This window comes from Sinohyriopsis cumingii, chromosome 7 (assembly GCF_028554795.1).
Source record: "Sinohyriopsis cumingii isolate HCF-2022 chromosome 7, ASM2855479v2, whole genome shotgun sequence".
NCBI classification, from domain to species: Eukaryota; Metazoa; Mollusca; class Bivalvia; order Unionida; family Unionidae; genus Sinohyriopsis; species Sinohyriopsis cumingii.
In genome coordinates, this window is record NC_142967.1 from 137,584,642 (window position 1) to 137,607,283 (window position 22,642).

The window sequence follows — 22,642 nt, forward strand, 5'->3', positions numbered from 1 at the left end:
GTACTGGATCACACCTTTAGGTTCAATTATTTCTGACGACATGAAACCATCAAGAAGATTTTTAACAAATACAGAATGTTCAGATGCTTCTGGCAAGGGAATAATGTCAGATTATATAACTAATATTTTTGTTGTACATTTAAACAATATAATTATTTTTTAAAAGCTACTGAAAACTGATCATCAGCTTGAATAGGACTCATGCATTTGGATTTTGATTCACTTTTTTTTTGCCTTGATGAGTCAGATGACTTACATGAAGCCATTTGTAGATAAAGCACTGCAACACCATTTTCATTAGGATTACCTAGATGTCATAAGAAGCTGTTGCTGTTGTTATAGGGTTTAATGCCATCTTAAAATCCACAAAAAGAACCACCAACCCATGAGAAGCTACTGGCAAGCTTTCTCACATACTCACATTGGTCGAGCCCGAGACTCAAACCCACGCAGACAGAGGTGAGATGGCAGTGATCCCTAACATTGAGCACGTGAGACCACTTGGCCACTCAGGGCCCTGAAGCTTTCTGGTGAACATGTCAACATGGCTTTCTTGTCTGATGGAGTAGCGATAAGATTTTCCAGGATGGCTGCAATGGCGGTCATTTTATGTATCAGATCAGCTATACATCATACATGACCATCCATTCAAGATTACCCATAATAGGATTTTCAAAATGGCTACTGTGACAGGAAAAAATTGATGTCCAAGGTGCCACCATTTTGTAATATCAACTAGAACTGGGATTAATGTGTTTGTAAAGTTCAATGCAATCAGAATAGTAGTGACAGCAACATTGTGCTAATAGATGGACAGACAATATATGGATGACAATGGACAAAAGGCTATTGCAAAAGCTCTTCTGGTCTAGATCAGCAGAGTTCAAACCTGAAAGGTCTTGATGTTTTCTGTCAGGTTTGGTCCAATTATATTCAGCTGTTTTGGAGAGTAATTTAAATATCTTTCAATTTGAAGCGATAGTAGCTTTTCTATTTTTAGTAATGGTGGCCATGTTTGAATGCAGATCACCATAATAATAATAATAATAATGAAGACTTTGTATAGTGCCTAATCTTTAGAAGCTCTTAGTGCTTTACAACATTAGATAACACCTATTTTTAGTAATGGTGGCCATCTTTGAATGCAGATCATCATCAACTGTAAAAAGTTTAAAATTCTTCCAACTAGAAAGCTTTCTGTCAAATTTTACGAAATTCTGTTCAGTTCTTTTAGAGAAGTTGTTTAACAAGTTTTTACTATTATTATTAATGGTAGCCATTATTGATAGCTGTCTTGGATCATTTGTAGAATGTGAAATTCCTTTAGGCCAGGATTCTCAGTGCCAAATCTGGTCAAAATTGGTTTGGTGTTTCTTGAGAAGTTTCCATTAGAAATGGACCACTACCACTATCCAAGAGTAAGGTCCCTTATCGACACAACTACTCAGGTTCAGTACACATTATCCAGTAAAGACAGGCAAAAAGAATTTGCAAAGTTTATTGGATGGATTTTGTTGCTTCTTCATATAACTGCATGTAGTCTTGACAGATAACAAGTGAATAATACACCAGCAGCTCTGGGTCTGTTCAGTTTGTTGGGATTAATCAGTAGAACAAACAAATATAGACCCTGGTCTTCTGGAGTGTTATGCTATTGCAGATCAGGATCTTTCTTGTTTGCAGTCTGACACAACTTATAAGCGAGTATATATGGTAACTCAAATGTGGAGTTAACATTTATAATGACCATAGATGAATGACTACTACAGTATCGTATAACACTAAATGTACATATTCGACTAAATTATTTCCAAAATATTTAGGGATTATAGTCTATATTCTGGAGCAAACTATGTATATACTTTTTGTTTTTGTTCGATTTTTGTTATAATTGCACTTTCAACACATTACAGGCTATATCATGCCAAAGAAATGGAATCTATGTGCCTTTCTCATAGACACACAGAGACAATAGACCTGGAATGGCCTGGTCTGGTACCGAATTTGTGACCCCAGGATTGCGAGTCTGATGTTCTACCAATAGAGACACTACGGCACCGAGTAAATACAGAAGCATTGAAAAATTCATTTACTTACATATCTCTTGAAAGAAGACGTCTAGTTGACATGTCATGCAAATTATAGTACACTATAACATCTGTTAGTCAAACTATCATTACTCCTTGCAGTGATGCTTTGAAAAAAATTTAACTGAATGATCCAACTGATGAAATGGATTTACTATTCAAGTGTAGAAAATATGCTTGCAGTTGTCAATATCATTTGTCAATCACCATCAATTCAACACACTAAATATTTGCAAGTATACAACAGGCAATAATCCTGAACAATCCAGTGCTGCAATAATGTAGTTGATGCAGTTGTCATCTGGCAGTACCAAGCATTAACTCTGAATAGCTGAAAGATCCATTATTGATGGACTTGTGATACATGATGGGTGTAAGGCCATACCATGGCACAATTGGCATTACAGTCAGGTAAGATAAAAATCATTGTTAACATCTCTATTTTCTATGCAACATCTTATATTTATATTTATAGATACATAATAGATTATATTTTAATCTGGAGATTTATCAAATTATATTTTAATCTGGAGATTTATCAAATTATATTTTAATCTGGGGATTTATCAATACATAATAGATTATATTTTATTTTGGAGATTTTTCAATACAAAATATAGCATTGTTTAGTCTGGAGAGATATGCATTTTCCCTTCCTTTTATTGTTTGCTTGATTGTTTTATTTGCTTGCGTTTTGTATTTGCTTTAAATTTTGAACATTATTTACCTGATAGTAATGATACACGTTTGCTCACAGGAACAGTACTGGATAATTAATGATGGCAAACAAGGTATACATCAGCCCGACCCCCTAGTTTGATGTGAAGAACTGGAAAACAAGCTGTAACAATCAGCACTAACAGACCACAGTGGTTTTTTTAGTTAACAGGTATTCTTTATATAAAGGTTAAAAACTAAAGTCAAGCTAAATGTTCACAAATGTTATCCTTTATAAGCATGTATACTGTTTACTGAGATGTTCTCTATTAACACATGTCCTTTATATAGATGTCTGCTCTAAATATATGTCCTCTTTATACACATGTCATCTATGAGCATATGTCCTCTCTCAACATATGTTCTTTATTTCACATGGACTATTGCAACATCATACTGAGTAATGATTCCTAAACAAATTTGTTAACTCATTAACCTTTGGCGCCTCGTTTACACGTCAACAGGTTGTATCCTACTTCCAAGCTCTGTAGCATCAAGGTCATTTAAGATACACTAAAGTGAGTGGTATTATAGAAAGGTAGACAGATGTAGCTCTACAATGATACCAAATAATCTGGACTTTCTAGTTGAACTGCGAACTACAGGGAAAAATGAAAAAAAAATTAACCCGATTTTTTTTCACCCAAAATTTGCCCATGGTCCGGAATCCTATTTTTGTCTGGATTTTAGACTTTTTGGCCTCATATCTAAGGCAGTCTGGTCTAAGCTGCACACAGACAGGCAAACCTTTGCAAACAGTAGGATAAGATGGGCGTTTGGAATAAAAAGTGGTCTGGATATGAAAAAGATGGGTCCGTTAAGCAAGAAAAAGAACTCCACCTTTACCCTTCTGCTCATGCACAAGCAAAAACAGCCAATGAAAAACAATCTTTCTAACGCAACTAGGCATTAGGTTAAATGGAAATCTCTTGGAAGTTGGTGTATTTGAATATATTCAGATATAGCCCCACATTGTGTTACCTACTCACATTTCAGGCAAAAATGACAAAAACCTCCAGCAGTTAATGGGTGCTTTTTGATGACATCACAAAATTTGAATATTCCTTTCTTATTTAATCACTTGTGCATCAACATTGCACATAAATTACAAAATTAGCCATTCCATGACAATTTGCAAAACATTTCCAAAACCTTTGTGGAAAGACTTCAAAAACGAGCCATCAGAATTATCCATGACAACAGAGTTGATAATGTCCACGAATGTATGAAGGATAAGAAAATCATGGCTATCTATAAAAGAATATATTTAAGAATGGCTAAATTTATGTATAAAGTTTCTAATGGTTTTACACCTACCTATATAAATACTGTAATATCTTCGGTAAAAGGACACATAATATCAATACAGTTCCTAGTCAATCAATGTTATGCTCTCTTTATCTTCTTCCTAAGCTCAAAACTGAATTTTATAAAAAGTCTGGCTTTCTTGGCTCTAGTCATTTGGAACTGTCTACCTAAAAATGGTAAAGAAACATCATCAGTGCCTTCCTTTCATCAAGACATTTGAAATGGATACATTCCAGATTATATCTATAACCAGTCCTGGGCAATTTTCTGGTGTATATATATATATATATATATATATATATATATATATATATATATATATATATATATATATATATATATATATATATATATATATATATATATATATATATATATATATATATATTAGTTATATAAAAAGCGTGTATGTGTAAGTGTGTGTGTGAGCATACATACATGTGTGCATGTGTGTAAATGAAAAAGTTTTCAAAATCATACATGGCGTACATTATGTTCTGTGTTCTGAATCCATACTTAGTTCCTCTTTTTTGTATGATGTCTGTTTCACAACTACATTTTATATATTTGCCTATACATATGTTGATAATTGTAGGCCACAAGGGAGATTAGTTGTTGTACTAATTGTGTCACATGCAGAAAATATAAAGACTTTATTATTATTATTATTATTATTATTATTATTATTATTAAAGATGTTCCTCTATGTCCATTTCCTTTTCGTTAGAATGTGTTTTATGCACACATGTCCTCTTTATGGAGATGTCCTATCTCAGCATGTGTTCCTTTTAAGTATGTGTCCTCGATTAAAGCATGTGTCATTTTATCAAGCTATCCTCTGAGTGCATGTCCTTTTTATAGATGTGTCATCTAAGAGTATGTGTCATTTTTTAGGAGTCATATATGAGCATGCATTATTTCATGAAAAGGTTCTTCACTGGCATGTCCCTTAGTAGAGACATTCTCTGCAAGCATGTGTCCTTTTATGGAGGTCTCCTCAATAAGCATGTGTCCCTTTATGGAGGTGTCATCTATGAGCATGTTTCCTCTTATGGAGGTGTCTTCTATAAGCATGTGTCCTTGATGAGCATGTGTCTTTTTATGGAGTTGTCCTCTATAATCATGTGTCCTTTTATGGAGGTGTCATCTATGGATATGCATCCTTTAATCATGGTGTCTTCTGTGAGCATGTGTCCTTTTAAGCCATGTGTCCTATATGACCAAGCATCCTTTCTGGAAAAGTTATCTATTATCATGTATCCTTTTAGCTGGTGGATTAAGGTCTATGTTGCTTGTTTTATTGTTTACTCCTAACGCATTGCATAGACCGAGATCTGCTGGCACATTATAGGGCTCAACTTGTAAACAAATATATATCATAAATGCATTCTCCCCAAGACTCCTTGTTTGGAACAATTTGACGAATTCTATCCCCGAGTGGCCAAGTAGTCTAAAGCACTCTCCATTATGGATCACTGCCATCTCACCTCTGTCTGCATGGGTTTGAGTCTAGGATTTGGCCAATGTGGGTATGTGAGAAAGCTTGCCAGTAGCTTCTCGTGGGTCAGTGGTTCTCCCCGGGGTTTTCCTGGGTTCTTCCTCCACCATTAATACTGGCAGCCATGCATAGCCTATCATGTGCTGAAAAATGGTGTTAAACCACACAGCAACAACAACAACAACAACAACTAATTCTACGTTACTATGCTGTATATTCACATTCTAGTGAGAGAGAGAAAAAAAAAAACTGTGGTACAATTGCTAAACTTGTGAATGTTACAGGTCCAAACATCTCCATAACTGTCTAACTTGAAATTTCAAAGATAAAATTATATCAATACAAAAAATATTTATTAATATCTTTCAAATACCACATGTATTTGCTTAAAAGTTGAGTCAAACTGTAAAATAAACCCAAAGATCCTGATCTGCCATAGCATAATGTGCACGCAGATCAGGATCTATGTTGTTTGTTCTACTAATTACTCTTAACAAGTTGCACAGACCCAGATCTGATGGCACATTATGTGACAATAGATCTGGGTCTGTGTTGTTTGTGGTTGGACTTTTATTACAAGTGAGTATAGACAGCATAATTCCATCAAAACTGAATTACATTTGTTTATACTACTATTACACATTTTGAAATATGACATCACGAAAGCCAATCAAAGAGAAGTCTCAATTATACTCAATAAGAATTGCAAAATTAATTAAAACCAGCCAGTAAAAGATGCTCAACAGAACACAAAATGTCCTTTTTGAACAAATCTCCATAACATAAAGACAACATATGAAACAAATTGGCTTATAAATGTTCTCAATGTGCAGGTGTCAATTATATGCATATGATTGCTGAGGCAGGTTTTTCACTGAGGCATGTATTAGCCATTACTGACATAAGAAAAGTCAATTCAAATATACCACAGTCTGCTTTTATGTTGTTGTTTGTTATGGATTTAATGCCATTTTTCAAGGCATGCTAAGCTATACATGATGGCAAGAATATATGGTGGAGGAAGAACCTGGGAGAACTCTGGAAAAAACCCAATGACCCACATGAAGCCACTGGCAAGCTTTCTCAAACACCCATGACAGCCAGGCTGAGACTTAACCCACAGACAGAGATGTCAGTGATCCATAAAGGCCTTAGACCACCATAAAGGCCTTAGACCACTTAGCCACCCAGGGCCCTGCATATTATGAAGTCTTATTTACATTAATATAGCTTATCAATCTAAAAATGTTACTCTGGAATCCTTTCTTTGTTATCCAAATCACCTTGGAAAAGGGTCTGCCATTACATTATTTTGGGTTTATTTTTATTTTTTTTAACGCAGAAACCATTCACTTTACTCCTGAAAAATGTTCATGCTTATGGTAGTGATGGGTGAAACCAGGTTTATCCACAATTTCATGAAAAAATTTCCATTCATTGTTTTAAAGAAGAAAAAAATAACAATTTTTTTAAAAATCTGCTTGAGAAACTTCCACTTCAGTAACATTACTTATTCATTTCGTCATCTGAGGAGATTATTGGTTTCTACAATGCACTGAAATTATTTCCACTTTTGCAAAGCTGTGTCATGCAGTGACTCACACGCTTTAAGTCTGTCAATGTTTTAGCGATTAAATGCCCTTAAAGTTTGTCCACAGATTAGCTATACTGCCATCACACAAGCCAAGTTTAACCAAATTATTCAAAATTTTCCCATACTCAAGACAACAAATCTAAATTTAATTTGTCACAGCAACTTGTTACTAAATCATTGGAAATGCCATTATTATAGTGTATGAAAGGCTGCACAGAAGACATTGAATTTAAAGTGACAGGATGTCACTAACTTACAAAAATGACCTTAAGAGAGGCACTTACAATTTCATCAGGACACACCCCACACTTAATTACTACGTTGTTTGATAAAATTATACTGTCTGATAAAACCTGCACAATAGCAACAGGGGAAGAGACTTTGGAATGAGGTATGGTGTGAATGCCAATTTTTCAGAATTCATCAGTCTCTTCCATTTGCAGATGAATTACATGGCAGCCTCAATTTGTCCAAACATATTATGAATGGCATCCTTCAATACAGCAATACTGTCTAAGAAAATGGGAAAGTGGTAGGGCACTTATGTTTTTGTTTTTTTTCAGGTTGTGTCTAGAAATGAATACAACTTTCGCCCCAAAAAAAGCAGTCATACACAATACATTTCCAGCATGTGCTAGAATCGCCAGCATTCTGTCCCAATCTCAAAACATTTTCATACATTGTTTTACACATTGTTCTCTGCATAAAAAAAAGAATTATTTTTTAATAATTATGCCTTTAATTAAAGAGTGTGGCATTGTGCTATCTGGAATTAATGTATGATATGGTCCTACATTATTTACAAATTTACAAGAATGTTCATCAGTTCATTAAACATCTCTCTCTCTCTCTCTCTCTCTTGCATTTTCCCTGGTTGTGGTGAAATATTTCCTAGTGAAATACCTTGCATTCAGTCATTTTGAGGGTTGGTTTATTTTACATGGTGATAAAATCCTAATCATTGTAATTTTAAGTGAACACAACATGTTATTAAGTACATGAATATACAAGACCATGATAAAATTGGATTACTGTGTACACTCACTTATATGTTGAGTCAAACTGCAAACAGCAATGATCCTAATTTGCTGTAGCATGAGGTGCCTGCCAATCAGGGTCTATGTTGTTTGTTGTACTGACTGCTCCAAACAAACTGCACAGACCCAGATCTGATGGTGTAACAGCAAATCTGGGTTTGTGCATTTTGCAGTTGGACTCGGATTATAAGCCAGTATATATGGTATTTACAACCTTATTCATCCCATATAGTTATGCAACAATAATGAAGGTGGATGTGTTCTTACTTAAAGGGGGGATACGGAAGGAAGTCACCATTAATCAGGAAGTTCAACTTTTCATTCAATTCATTACATAATAGCGAAATTGATGTATTGTCAACTTTCCCTTATTTCCTATGGAATGCTGTTTCGATTGAGTGAACACAGTATTTAAAATACATAATAATAACTATTAATGCTGAAATGTCAGGCCCCAATACCACCATTTTTTGTATAGATTTGACTATTCTTTCAATCAACCTAAACGTTTTGAAGGAAGGAAATGATTTGCTGATAAAATATCAGACATTAACCATTCTTTGAAATTATCAAGATGTTAGGTTGAAATGATGTTCAAATATTCAGTTTAGAATTAAATGGTACCACTTCTTAATTTAGTTCCCAAAGTCACCAATACTTCTGTTGTTTTTTGGGAGTACTCCAAAAGTAATGATGTGATATATTTGACAAATTCCAATAGTGACTGATATAATAAAAACAACATTCGCATGTGGCAGACAAACTGATTTGAGAGGGAATAAAGAGAGGCAGGCCTGCTTTTTTAATGTGGATCTGAGAAGAAAAAGCATGTATTAGATAAAATATATGATTTGTGTGAATTTTTATGATCAGCTGGGATGCTAGAATACTTTGAAGGCCAAAAATGGGCTGAAGATAAACCCATCTGTTACAGTAATCCATATTAACTGGTAAGCATACAACATGGATATGTGAGAAAAAAAAATACGTCATTTATGCCTTTCAAGAAAAAAAAATACTCATAAATGCTAGGCTGAGTACTGCATCATATCAAAAGCAAAATAACAGCATGTTACATATGGAAAGCCTACTGTATCTGTTAACTTATATTTTCTTGTGTTCCAGCTTTCAACTGAAATCGGTTGATCCATTGATGTTGCTAATCAACAGCAGATTAAATTGTATGCATGTGAAAAATAACCTGAGGTTTCTCTGTTTGAAGTAGAAATTACACAGCTATAATGTGATGAAACAAGTTTTAATGACATCCAACAATGTTTAAGACCAATATTGTTCAAAATTAAATACTATTCAGACGATTTGTCTTACACTACTATTTGCATGTGATTGTGGCAGTGGGGCTTTAATACATCATCTTGGGGCCCAGAGTTGCGGAGTGGTCTAAAGCACTCACCATTATGGATCACTGCTGTCTCACCGCTGTCTGCTTAGTTTTGAGTCTTGGGTTCAGCCAATCTGGGTATGTGAGAAAGCTTGCCAGTAGCTTCTCGTGGGTCAGTGGTTATTTCTGGGTTTTTTCCAGGTTCTTCCTCCAATATTTATACTGGCCGCCATGTATAGCCTATCTTGTGCTGAAAAATGGCATTAAACCCTACAACAACAATAAGAACAACAACAATACATGGTCTCAATATAAGAAACATCTGACTTGCATCTTGCCATAAATTTTTTTGTTTCCTTACATTATACCATGATTTTTACCAGAAAATTTCTTCAGAGAATTCTGCAGCATTGTCTTCAATCTCCAGAATTTTCAAATGTGATCTCCATCATTTATCTTCAAAAGGTTTAATATCTACTGTCTGAGACTCAGAAAAGTTCCAAGTTTTTAGCAATTCTAATTTATGGATGTGTTTGAAATATGAATATTCACAGACATTTTTTAATTTCAGTACAAGAAATAGTGCAAAAAATTTGATGCAATTATCTGAACTTGCAAATAGTTCAATCTAGAGCTTCAAACTCAATACATGACTCAAATTTATCATTTTGTTCTGTTTTATAGGCCAGTGGTTCAACATTATGCCCCTGATTTTCGCTGGGTTCCAAGTAACTCATTTCAATAAACAGCAAAAACAGTGCATACTACAGTAATAGGCAAAAAATCTGCATGCTTTTTACTTGTTTTTCTTTAGTATACACATGTAATACCAAAAAGATTATATAAAAATTGTATAAGAAAATTAATCAATCAGCTGAAAAACGAACCATATATATATATATATATATATATATATATATATATATATATATATATATATATATATATATATATATATATATATATATATATATATATATATATATATATATATGCTTTTAAGTCAAGTGCAACTGCAAAACATCATAGACCCTGATCTGTTACTGCATAATGCACTGGAATATTGGGGTCTATTAATTGCTCTTAACAGACTGCATAGACCCAGATTTTCCACTGCATTATGCAACAGCATATGGGGTTCTGTGCAGTTTGCAGTTGGACTCAGCTTATTAGCAAATACATACAATAAATCATAGGTGTTGACTCAAAGGGATCAGAAACTGCATACCTTGCAGAAAAAGAACTATAAGAGAACACACAACATAAAGGGCCCTGCTCGCTAGTATTTACTTCAAAGGGTCATAAACAGAGGAACTTTTGCTGGGATACTACAGTTAGGAAGAGATGAGCATTCAGGGGCAATAACTCCTCCATACTGTGATGTGGAATGCTTGAACCTAAACCCCTCTAAGGTCTCATTAACATAAGCAACATCCTATAAAGAGATATTAAGATGATTAACAGTGAAATAATTCAGTCCCAAAAAATGTAATAGATAAGGCAAAACCCATATAATCTTTGGCTATGAAGCAATGTCAAAAAAAATTGTAGATAAGGCAAAAAATGCACATCTTGGATTATGAAACATGTTCACCTCAAATTGAATTAGAAAATGCTTATTGGTTCTTGACCCAAGCAACATCCTATGCTAAAATATGTATTCAGCTTACAAGTCCCATAAGTCTGTCTAAAATGGAACTGATGAAACAAAATCCACAAATCCACATCTTGGTCTAATATATACAAGATAATCTGTAAACACTTACTTCCATTAAAATATGCATTATGGTTCTTGAGCTATGCTAATTTCAAGCAACTTTCCAAGTTTCTATACAAAAACAAGTATTCACTCACCAAGAGCCATAAGAAGGTGGAGAATGTGCGGTTGGTTTAGGTGGGAGCCCATGTTACGACAGAAGGCACACCTGTGAGGTAAAGATCTGGGTTGATATATCATCCGGTCTAGAAGATCACTGAACCATGATTCGGGCTATGAGTACGATATCAGCAGTGAAGCTCTGACACTTTTTGTAGAATTTGAGGTAGCAGTCAGAATGCCAGGAAGGCATATAGAAATGCATATAACATATGATTCTACCAGTGTTAGGACAAAAATACAAGTTTAAAAGCTGTCTACCACACATACCATTTTATAGTTTAGATCTACTACTTTTGAAAAATAGATGATTGTAAAAAAAAGTTATTTACAAATAATTGAATTGTACATGTTCTATTCACACTTTCAGGAACCAGTGGGAACCAGTCTACTGGGGGAGGGGAAGGGCAAAAATATGAAACCAGTGCAATAATGTGTGATTGAATATTTGGCTTAAGAAGGCTAACATGTGTACACAACAAGCTAGTTACTGATTACCTTATTGTTATAATCTGGAGAGTTTAAGGCTTAATGCGTAATTTTTTTGAGGTGTTTATAAGTAATAAATGAATTTCAATTGGTCAGTGGTGGCTTTCAAGTGTTTGAATAAAACTCGACTGACCTTTGGCAGAAGAGAGATAAATAGGAGACTGACCAACAATTGATTTCACCAGAAATTTGGGTTTAGCTCAGAAAAAGCAATATTTCTCTGGTCACATTATGAATGACACAACCATTAACATGGCATCCTTGAAAATAATTACTGTTCTTCACATTTATTGGCAATACTCTGTGGAAGGATGTATTTGCATCGAATGGACCAGATTTTTCAACACAAAAAAGTAAAAGTTGTGCAACAGTGATGGGTAAGTTACTTCTACTATTACATGGCTCCTTAGCTCTGCCAGTTAAAAAGATCTTCTGTTAGTGAAGATTTCCATTTGATGGCAAATGGGCAAACATTCTTAACAAAATTGATGAAGCATTTAAAAGTCCCATCTACACATAACAGGTGATTCACCTACAAAATGGCATCCAATTATGTTCATGGGTTGCAGAGCTAGGGTAAGTATAAAAAATGTGAATGGATGGATGGACAGATAGAAATGGCAAATATTACAGGGCTGATGTGGTACCCTAATAACCAAGTTTTTCCATAAATGCTATTGATGGCAATACCATCTCATCCTATGAGATCTGGTGTGTATAAATGCTGATTTTCCTGCACTTAAAACCTCCATGCTTGACAATTTTGATACCTTTCATAGATCCTTCATCTTTTAATAGTCAAATGATTTTAGCCAGAAAACATGATTTCTTGTTAATTTTGAGATTTTAAACAAATTCATCTACATTTACAGGGCCAAAAATAAAAACGCTCTTCCTCTCATTCTGGATAGATAAATTTGATATATGACCAACAGCAATTTGATCTGTATAAAAATACACAAACAAGAACTAATGTGATTTTTTTTTATAAGCATCAGCAGTAGAAGATCAAGTATCTAGGTAATAATGATCGATGCAAATATTGTAAAAAATGTAGCAACAATTCATCGTCTCAGGTGGCAAACCAGATTATCATCATTATTTGTCCATCAAAAACTGTCACAATAGCTTGATCAAGATATTACATTTAAAAAATTTGAATTTAATTCTCATCATTTCAACAGCCACTTTAATCAATTTGCAAAAAGTTACACTGATTAATTCCAGTTTCTCATACCACATTTTAGTACATCTGGAAAGCTGAGAAGTTAAAATGCTGATGTCAAACAAAGAAATTAACCAAGGTTCCCTACATTTCGATCTAAATCAAGGTTTTCCTCAATGAAATACATACACACAGACAAACACACAAACAGTGACACATTTGGAACAATACATAATTACATTTAAGAAAATAAATCAACTAATACACCAACTCTTTCTATTTAGATTTGTAAAACTTTACCTGTAATTGGCACCACGTAGCATGACTGTGCTGACATGCTTTTAGAAACTGGTATATACATAAATGCATACATTCCTCCACCTTCCTTTACACTCTATTCCATATGTCTTCTGATCCCTTATTTGTTTATGGACACCAAGGTCACTTACCAGCTGCATATATATGAACTGGTTTAAAAATCAAAAATAATAAGCAAAATCTAGATCATTTTCCCATCTGTTTTATATATCCTGAAATTTTAAGTATTCAAATAATCTTGAATCTTTTACAGTTTGCTATTTGTCTTTTAAAAAATTCAGTACCAGACTGCACCCTCTGTCTGCATGGGTTCAAGTCTTGGGCTCAGCTAATGTGGGTACATGAGAAAGCTTGCCAGTAGCTTCCCGTGGATCAGTGTTTCTTTCCGGGGTTTTCCTAGGTTCTTCCTCCACCATTTATTATGGTCACCATGTATAGCCTATCTTGTGCAGAAAAATGGCATTAAACCCTACAACAACAATGATAAAAACAAACAGCTGAAATCGATTCACTGGTCTGTGCATGACTGAGTGTAGGTTTTAGTCTTGTTCAAAATGGAGGTATTAAATAAAATATTTCAAAAATACAACTTTCACTTTATTAGTCCCCCCCTGTGAATTGATGAATTTTGAATTACAGAAAATTAAAAGTTGAATGCATTGAGCAATTAAAGTCTTATCGCCTTTAAGCCTTTAAGGATCACTTCCAGAAAGTCTTTGTGAAGGATCAGTTCGACCTTTCTTCGTTCATCTCCCACCATGTCAGTGAAAACTTCAAAGGAACAGCATTCTGACCCAGTGAAATTGACTGGGGTTTCTTAACACGGTCCTTAGAAAGTAAACATTTGACCTACCAACCCTAACAGCTTGGTAGGAACATATGTCCACTTATCATATTTTCAAAATGAAATTGTTACACACTGTCGTACACAGATTCTGAGCTCTCTAAACCTGTTGAAAGGAATTATTTCTTATGGAAAGATTAGGGACCACCACCTGTGATTGGGTAGAATAAATTAGGGTGTACACTTTAGAGCAATCTGACTTTAAAGTGACGACCCTAGTCAAAAATTTTTAGTCTGAAAATTTCCAAGAAGAGGAAACTTAGTCTCAACTCTGGGGAAGCATAAAAAGATTAGTGATTTCCTTGTGAAACAAGGAAGGGACCAGGTGGTCTTTGTGTAAAAAGAAAGGCATGTTTAGTGCTAGGATGCACAAGCCCTGAAAGAAACAGCAATAAGGTGTGCAATTTTATTTTCATGCAATATTCTATTATTTGATTGTTTGTTTTATGCAAATGTGTTTGCTATGACTAGGTTCCATATTATGTATCGTTTATTCAATTCATGGAAATGTGTTGATGCTGTGTTATGCAATTTATTTTATTAAATTTCATGGAAAGTGTTGATGCTAGAGATGTTATATAAAAATATGTATTTAATTTTATGGAAAGTGTTTATGATAGAATTGTTATGCAATTTACCTTTTTAATTATACTGTTATTAGTTCATTGGTAGAATTGATTGCATGCGACCCAAATGTTCATATGTGTAGGATTTCAAATGGTTATATGAAATAACTTACTTTGTTGTTAGGACGATACAGATCATCGTGAGTTAATGATAATTACCTAATTATATCTGATTTTGTAATGCTTGGATATCTTGTAATTAAGGAATGCCATGAGTTACATTTCTTTCTGAATTTCATGCAATAGTGATCGAACATGTAGTAGCATATGTAAAATAATACCGTAATATTTGGTAGACATTTTGTGGTAATTAAGGACCTGTCAATGGAAAGTGAGGTCAATGTCCTACCGTACTAGGTCAGAATTTACGCAGTGTGTGGATAGCAAAATGCTCTGAATAACATTAAGTGAATTGTATGCATCTCTAAATTAGTGGGTATACAGAATTATGGGGTAAATTTGTCCTTTAAGGAACAGCTTTCTGAGAGGAAGATGAGACAGTCCAAAGACAGGAGTACAGGGAAAAGAAAGAAAGAAGGACAAGGTCAGAAGAAAAGGACCAGGAAGTCCATGAAGGGGCAGAACCTAGAGTTTAGGAAGGATGAACTAGAAGATGTTGATATACGGTCAAAGTGAACGAAGGTGATGCAATCGATCATGGACATAGCACTCTTTTCGCCTCTCGTTATGATGATGGAATAGATCCAAATTGGACACACCAGTTAAATTCTACTTGTATAATCTAACTTGAATTGGAATTGCCGTTATTAATTTGTTTTGATCAAATTTGTTATTTTCTTGCAAAAAGGGGGTTCATATTGTTTATTTCTTCCCAGTATTCTCGCTCAGTTCTCAGTTGAAATTCTATTCTTCTTTCACTCCCGCCGGGCTATAATATCGAGGGAGGTTATCCTCTGGATAACGCAAGCCAAACCCAATTAACCACCCCTCTTACTAACAGAGTGACGTTACACCCCCCATTAATAAAAGTTATGTTATTACCATTGAGATTTTTTGTATCAACAGGTGAGTAACATAGTTTCTTAAATAAATATATATTATTCATTATAGCACCATTAATGTCAGCTTCCCAATTTTCAACAACTTAAATCACATAAGTAACTTGTTATCTGTTTGGTTTTGGTAATTGTGTAATATTTTAAGTCACTATCAAACAGAAAAAAGTACATTTTTCTTCCCACTGGAAGACAAGTAGAACATGTAATGTAAATACTTTTTTGAAGTTTGTCAAAGTGGCAATTATCTGGATAAAATTTGTAGTAAATCATGCACCACTATGTATGACGTCAGGTGCACCATTTTACTCGAATATGCTTGGGTGTCCAAATATTGCCAGGTCAGCTTGTTTTCAAAGACTTTTTCTCAAAATGAAGACCATATTCTTCAGCCCAATTTTTATTGTTTCAGTGTTTTTAATTTCAGTTTTAAGATGTCATACCATCACCTGATTAAAAGAAAGAAAAAAAAGAAAACTCACTCAAAATGTGCTTAGGATGTCAGTATTGTTCAACTCAATAAAAGATTTCATGATTTTCAATTATTATAATTATATTTTAATAAAGTTATCCATTATATTATTGATTACTTTTTTAATTTTTCAATCCCTCACCTAAAAATGGAAAAAGGTACTTTAAAACTGCCTTCCATTTTAGTCTTACACATTCCATTTAAAGAAATAAAGTACGTCAAGTCCATTATGAATTGTTCATTAGAAGTATCATATGTTCATAGTTAATAATAAAGTGGAGGCAAATTGCATCTGCAACCAGAGAGAGGCTGAAAGTGTTGATATTGATCAATTATCAATCAAAAACTTCTTCATACATATAAAAGCTCGTTACATATATTTCAAGGGATGACTCAAGTGTATTTTGAATATATATGAGTGTATTTTGAGTGTATTTGAGTATGATGAGTAAAAGATGTGCCGTATGGTGCATCGTGGAGCATGATATCTTCACAATAATGTAGATAACCAGGTCACTCCAAACAACATATCACTGGTGAGATAATGGCTTGATGAAAGCTCATTTGCCACCTTCATAATTATTAGATGCCTTCCTAGATGGGTACTTATTACTTTTATATTGTTCTTCCTCAGTTTAAAACTTAGTGCAAGAATGTAGATATTGATTGTTCTACATGTATCTTTTTTTGTTATTGCTTGCCTCTGTATTTGTTTTTTACTATCCCCTAATGAAGATTATTTTTTTAATGTCAAAATGTTCGGAAATTTATTTTCCCTGCAACATTTTCTAAATACCCATGTGCTGGTTCATGCATAGAATTTTGTTTTAATTCAGCAAAATATCAACATTATATTCATGCTTCATTCCTTACTGCATTTTCATGTCATCATGGAGGACCTTCAGTATATATATATATATATATATATATATATATATATATATATATATATATATATATATATATATATATATATATATATATATATATATATATATATATATATATATATATATATATACATGTATGTAGTGATACTGTTCTATTTAAAGATGAATAAAGACACTGATGGGACAATTTGTGTCTACACTGATGGGACAATTAGTGTCTACACTGATGGGACAATTAGTGTCTACACTAATGGGACAAGTGGTTTCTACACTGATGGGATGAGTGGTTTCTACACTGATGGGATGAGTGGTTTCCACACTAATGGGACAAGTGGTTTCTACACTGATGGGATGAGTGGTTTCTACACTGATGGGATGAGTGGTTTTTTAATTAATGGGACAAGTGCATTCATCTCATGGGATAAACAAATGTTTTGGAAAATTTCCTCCAAACTCTGCACCCCCACCCCCAATCAATGTTCTTAAAATTGCTTGGCCAATTGTATTCAAGCTTCCAATGTCTCTAAGTCCTAGAGACGGCTAAAGCACAAGCATTATTTTTATACCAAAAAATACAAACTTAATTATTTAAAACATTCTCTGCAGCCAAAGTAACAAATTTAAATTTGTGGAGTGGGTTGTCACTCTAATCAATACAAATACAATTAGTGTCATGCATGAAAGGTTTTGGAAAAGAAGAACAATTTTGAGCGACAAGCTAACAATAACTTTTAGACAGGACAATATCAGAGGCATTTAAAACTTCACCATGACAGAAACCACAATAAACTGAAAACGAATCAATTCAAATCTAATTGCTGTGTTGAATAAAACATGAGTATTGGAACTGCAAATGACACACGATACATTCTGTGACCTTTACCCAACTAATGACCTTAACTTCTGAGCTAGGGACTTAACAACTAATTGCAAAAAAAGAATAATTTCAAATGCAATTTTTGTATTGACTAAAACACAAGTACTGCAAATGGCACAGGATACACCCATCTTGTGACCTGTTACCAACTAATGACCTTGACCTGAGCTAGGGGCTTGATAAAAGTATGAAAAGGTGGAAACAGATAGTTTCATCAAAATATCCCATATATACTAGTTTATAAGTCAAGTCCAACTGCAAACTGCACAAACCCAGATCTGCCATTGCTTAATGTGCCAGCGGATCTGGGTCTGTGCAGTTTGTTAGTAATTGGTAAAACAAACAACACAGACCCTGATCTGAAGGCACATTTTCCCTTGCTGTGTGCGGCAATGCAAATGGTATGTGGCATAATATCCATCCATAATATATAGCTTCTTAAAGTTTCATTATATTATCACCACTGGCTGAAAAGTAATGCTCCAGCAAGGGGTACAAGTTGGAATTACATTTTCCCCTTGCTGTGACCTGCACACTGCAGCAGATCGGGTGGCAATGGTATGTGACACACTGTTTCAACATGATATTAATGTATTTTAAGTTTCACTAAAATATCTTCAGCAGTTCAAAACATACACTCTGAACAAGCATAAAAGTCACAGAATAAAATTTTCTATTGCTTTGACCTTGACCACAAGACAATGCATGTCAAGAGTATTCTATGCACCATCTATAAACATAAATAAAACCGGCAAAGTAACATTAAAATAATTTCAGTGATCCAAAATTTATACTCTGAACAAGCATACAATTCAAAGAATTATATCTTACCCTGTTATGACCTTGACCTTCAGTCAGGGTCATGGTTAGAGTAATACTTAGGCAAAGTTTCATCAAAATCTCTCCAACTGTTACAGCGTTATGGGTATACTTTAAGGCTGACACACACAGTGTTACACTGCACAAGTAAGAAAATTTAAGGATACCTGGTTGTGATTTATGACATATTCAACCAGATCACCAGAAACCATGATCTTCTTCAACTATATATAAAAAAATAAAAAAAATACTGCAAAATATGAAGGACTCCAGTGTCCACCATCTGCCTCAGTTTGACCAAATATATACTTCAGTCTGACATATGATATGACACAACCATAAAAAAATCTAACCAAAGTAGCCATCCAGTTGGTTCCTTGTCCTGCACAATGCATTCTCAAAACATTAGCACAAAACTAAAAAACAAACGTACAAAAGCAGACATAGTACATGGAATATTTCCATGTCTCATTGAGATTTAGCTGCCCATGAGAAGGATTCTAGTTCATTAAATCCTGAACATTTTATGATACATTTTATGATACATTTTACAATACATTTCATGATACATTTTATGATTCATTTTATGATTCTATATAAATTTCAAGGCTGACAAAGTTCTGGGGATTTGGCTTGGTTTGGGATGGTTTGGTGTTTTATGGCACAGAAACACAAGTTTGTGGCAAATGAAGTACAGTGCAAGAACATGCTAGCATACACTAAGCTGTCTGACAGTATGATTCAAACCCTTTTGATTGCAGGTCTAGCATACTAATCACTGAGCCACTGCAGTTCTCTTGGGCTTGAACTTAAGCATCAAATTCTTGCTGAAGAAATTTTGAGAATATACAGCCTGGTTGAAGTTAGCAGTGAAATCATGCACACATACCATGTATCAATACATATCACAATACACAATTTAATATATGATACATATTGAAACACATAATGAACAAAGAGACAAAAGACTAATGATTACCCAAGGCCACTGAAGACTAAAGTAGCCTTGATAAGGTAAATTTCATTTTGAATCAATTATCCACATTAAGTATTGATGTGTGTCATCTAAATGGCAAAATTATTAATGTTTGAATACATGGGTGAACACTGCCAGAACTCAGACTGTATGTACATGTAACCTCGTGTCCCTCCTCAGTTGTCAAGTTCAGCAGAGGTACAGTAGTAATAATAATAATAATAATAATAATAATAATAATAATAATAACAACAACAACAATAAAAATAATAATAGTAGTAATAATAATAATAATAATATAAAAAAATAATAATAAAAATAATAATAATAACAATAATAATAGTAATAATAATAATTACTTTATTTAAATAGTGTAACACAATTAACTAAGACCTAATCTACCTTGATGCCCTCATACAAAGGAATTTATTTATTTTAGCTGCATCTAAGAAGAAGGAAATATAGTGGGCATTTCTAATCTCAACTGGAATACTATTCCAGAGCAAAGTTCCAGAGTATTGGAAACTTTTTAAAAAATAATTCCTTATTTCGTTTGGGGATTTTATACTGTTTGGTACACATGGATTGCATGTGGGGAGTATTGCCAGGTAGCCTATACTGGAATAGTGATTGTAAATATTCAGGAGCACTATTATTGCATATCATTTACATTAATTTGACTTTTCTCAAATGGATTTGGTCTTTAATAGGTAATATTTTTAACTTACCAGCTAATCTTTCCTTGCTTTCTTTCGGATTGATATTAGCCCAAATGCTCTTTTTTGAAGATGTGCCAGCTTTGCTGTTTTTATCATTTGAATTACCCCATACTGTACTACAGTAGTCTAAATAGGGTTGTATATAACTGTTATAAAATAGTTTTCTGTGCCTTTCAGGGAGAAAATGTCTTATCCTACTGAGAAGCCATAAACTTGAATTTACTTTTTTACTGATATGTTTGATATGTTCAGTCCATGATAGGTTATTATCTACCAAAACACCAAGTAGTCTATCATGACAGACCATTTGCAAATTTTTATCTTTCCATGTCAGACATAGTTTATCACTATCAAGATTTGTCCTTTTTTGCTGTGTTGAGATAAGTAATATTTTAGTTTTACCAGTATTTACCACCATGCCATTGCATGTGCACCAGTTTTCCAGTTTGTTTAGAGCATCCTGTAAAGAACTTTCAAGTTCATGCTTTGTGTTTTGGATACATGACAATGCTGTGTCATCTGCATAGCGATCTGTAGATGATATTGAGTCCCTTAGTAAAAGTGGTAGGTCATTAATAAATAAAATAAATAGTAATGGACCAAGAATTGAGCCTTATGGTACTCCATATCTAATTGTTCCAAGTTCAGACAGAACATTATTTATATAAACATATTGTGTTCTCTCACTTAAGTGTGAAGTAAACCATCTAACTGCTTTCATCACAAAGGTCAAATTTTAGTTTCTTTAAAAGGATTTCATGATCCACAATGTCAAAAGCTTTCCTGAAATCTACAAATACAGTTCCTATTATTCTACCTTGGTCAAGTGCTTGAAGCCATTTATCAGTTAGGGAGATCAAGGCAGTCTCACATGAATGTTTCTGTCTAAAGCCTGATTGATTAGGGTGTAACAGCAAGTGTTTCATTAAATATGACATGGACATGTTTTTCAATCAATTTTGACAAGTTTGGTAGTATTGAGATTGGCCAGTAGTTATCAGCATTATCCTTAGAACCAGATTTGTGAGAAGGAGTTACTTTTGCAGTTTTCCATATTTTGGGGACAGATGAGGTTGCAATACTTAAATTGATTATGAATGTCATACTATTTAAAATAGTAGAGGCAGAAGATTTAATGAGTCATGGACCAATCTGATCAAGTCCTGTAGCTTTCTTGGTATCAATTCACTGAGACATTTTTAAGTTAAAGATTTTTTATACTGGTGGGATAGAGAAACATACCTGTTTAGAGATTTTGCTGCTGCAGAACTTTTTCAGTTCATTAAAGTTGTTTTCTATCACTGGTTCTTGTAAAGCAAATGCAGTTTTGGAGCAACAGTTTGAGGAGTTAATCCCTTAATTTCTGTCAATTGTTCAATAACTTGCTGTTCTTCTGCCTATTGTAGCAATGTATTATGTAATTTAAAATGATGTAAATCATTTGAATTTATTTTGCGGTGAATCATACTATAAAATTACAATACTCCAGTCTGTAAAAATTTTACACTGTTGTTCAGTGTTTCTCCATAATACAAAAACAGCTTGAATTTCCCTTCAAATTAAATGAATTCCTGTTTCAAAAAAGAGCATGTGAAAATCACACACAATTGATCTGATGAGAGTGCAATGAAAATTGCAACTTTAACAACAATGAATCTGATCATGCCATAGACTTGTAAATCAACTGCCATATTCAAGCACTTACCATTAAAACGTGATATTTTACAATTACGCAATGTGATGCTTCTATTAACTTCTAGTTACGATAAAAATTAGGCCAAAAAAAATATGTGCATTTCATGCAGCACTGCTTTTAAAATCAGGGTAGGTAGGAAGTTGTTTTTTTCTTTCTTAAAATTTATGTATATTATAATAATTAATATGTATATAATATACTAAGAACTTCAAATACTGGGCAAACCAGCTCAAATAGATGGACAAATCAATTTTGGAATTTATTTTATTTATTTAC

The 22,642-nt window shown here is 33.7% G+C and overlaps 1 protein-coding gene and 1 long non-coding RNA gene across 4 annotated transcripts in view; one reads left to right on the forward strand and one right to left on the reverse strand.

Annotated features, from left to right (window-relative positions):
* LOC149796222 (neuroglian-like) overlaps positions 1-22,642 on the reverse strand; it is a 389,784-nt gene that overhangs the window by 239,901 nt on the left and 127,241 nt on the right. The window lies entirely within an intron of this gene.
* On the forward strand, positions 1,276-16,333 carry LOC149796223 (uncharacterized). The gene is made up of 3 exons (XR_016422504.1): positions 1,276-2,498; positions 2,845-2,976; positions 15,373-16,333. It is a non-coding gene; the product is annotated as an uncharacterized LOC149796223 (long non-coding RNA).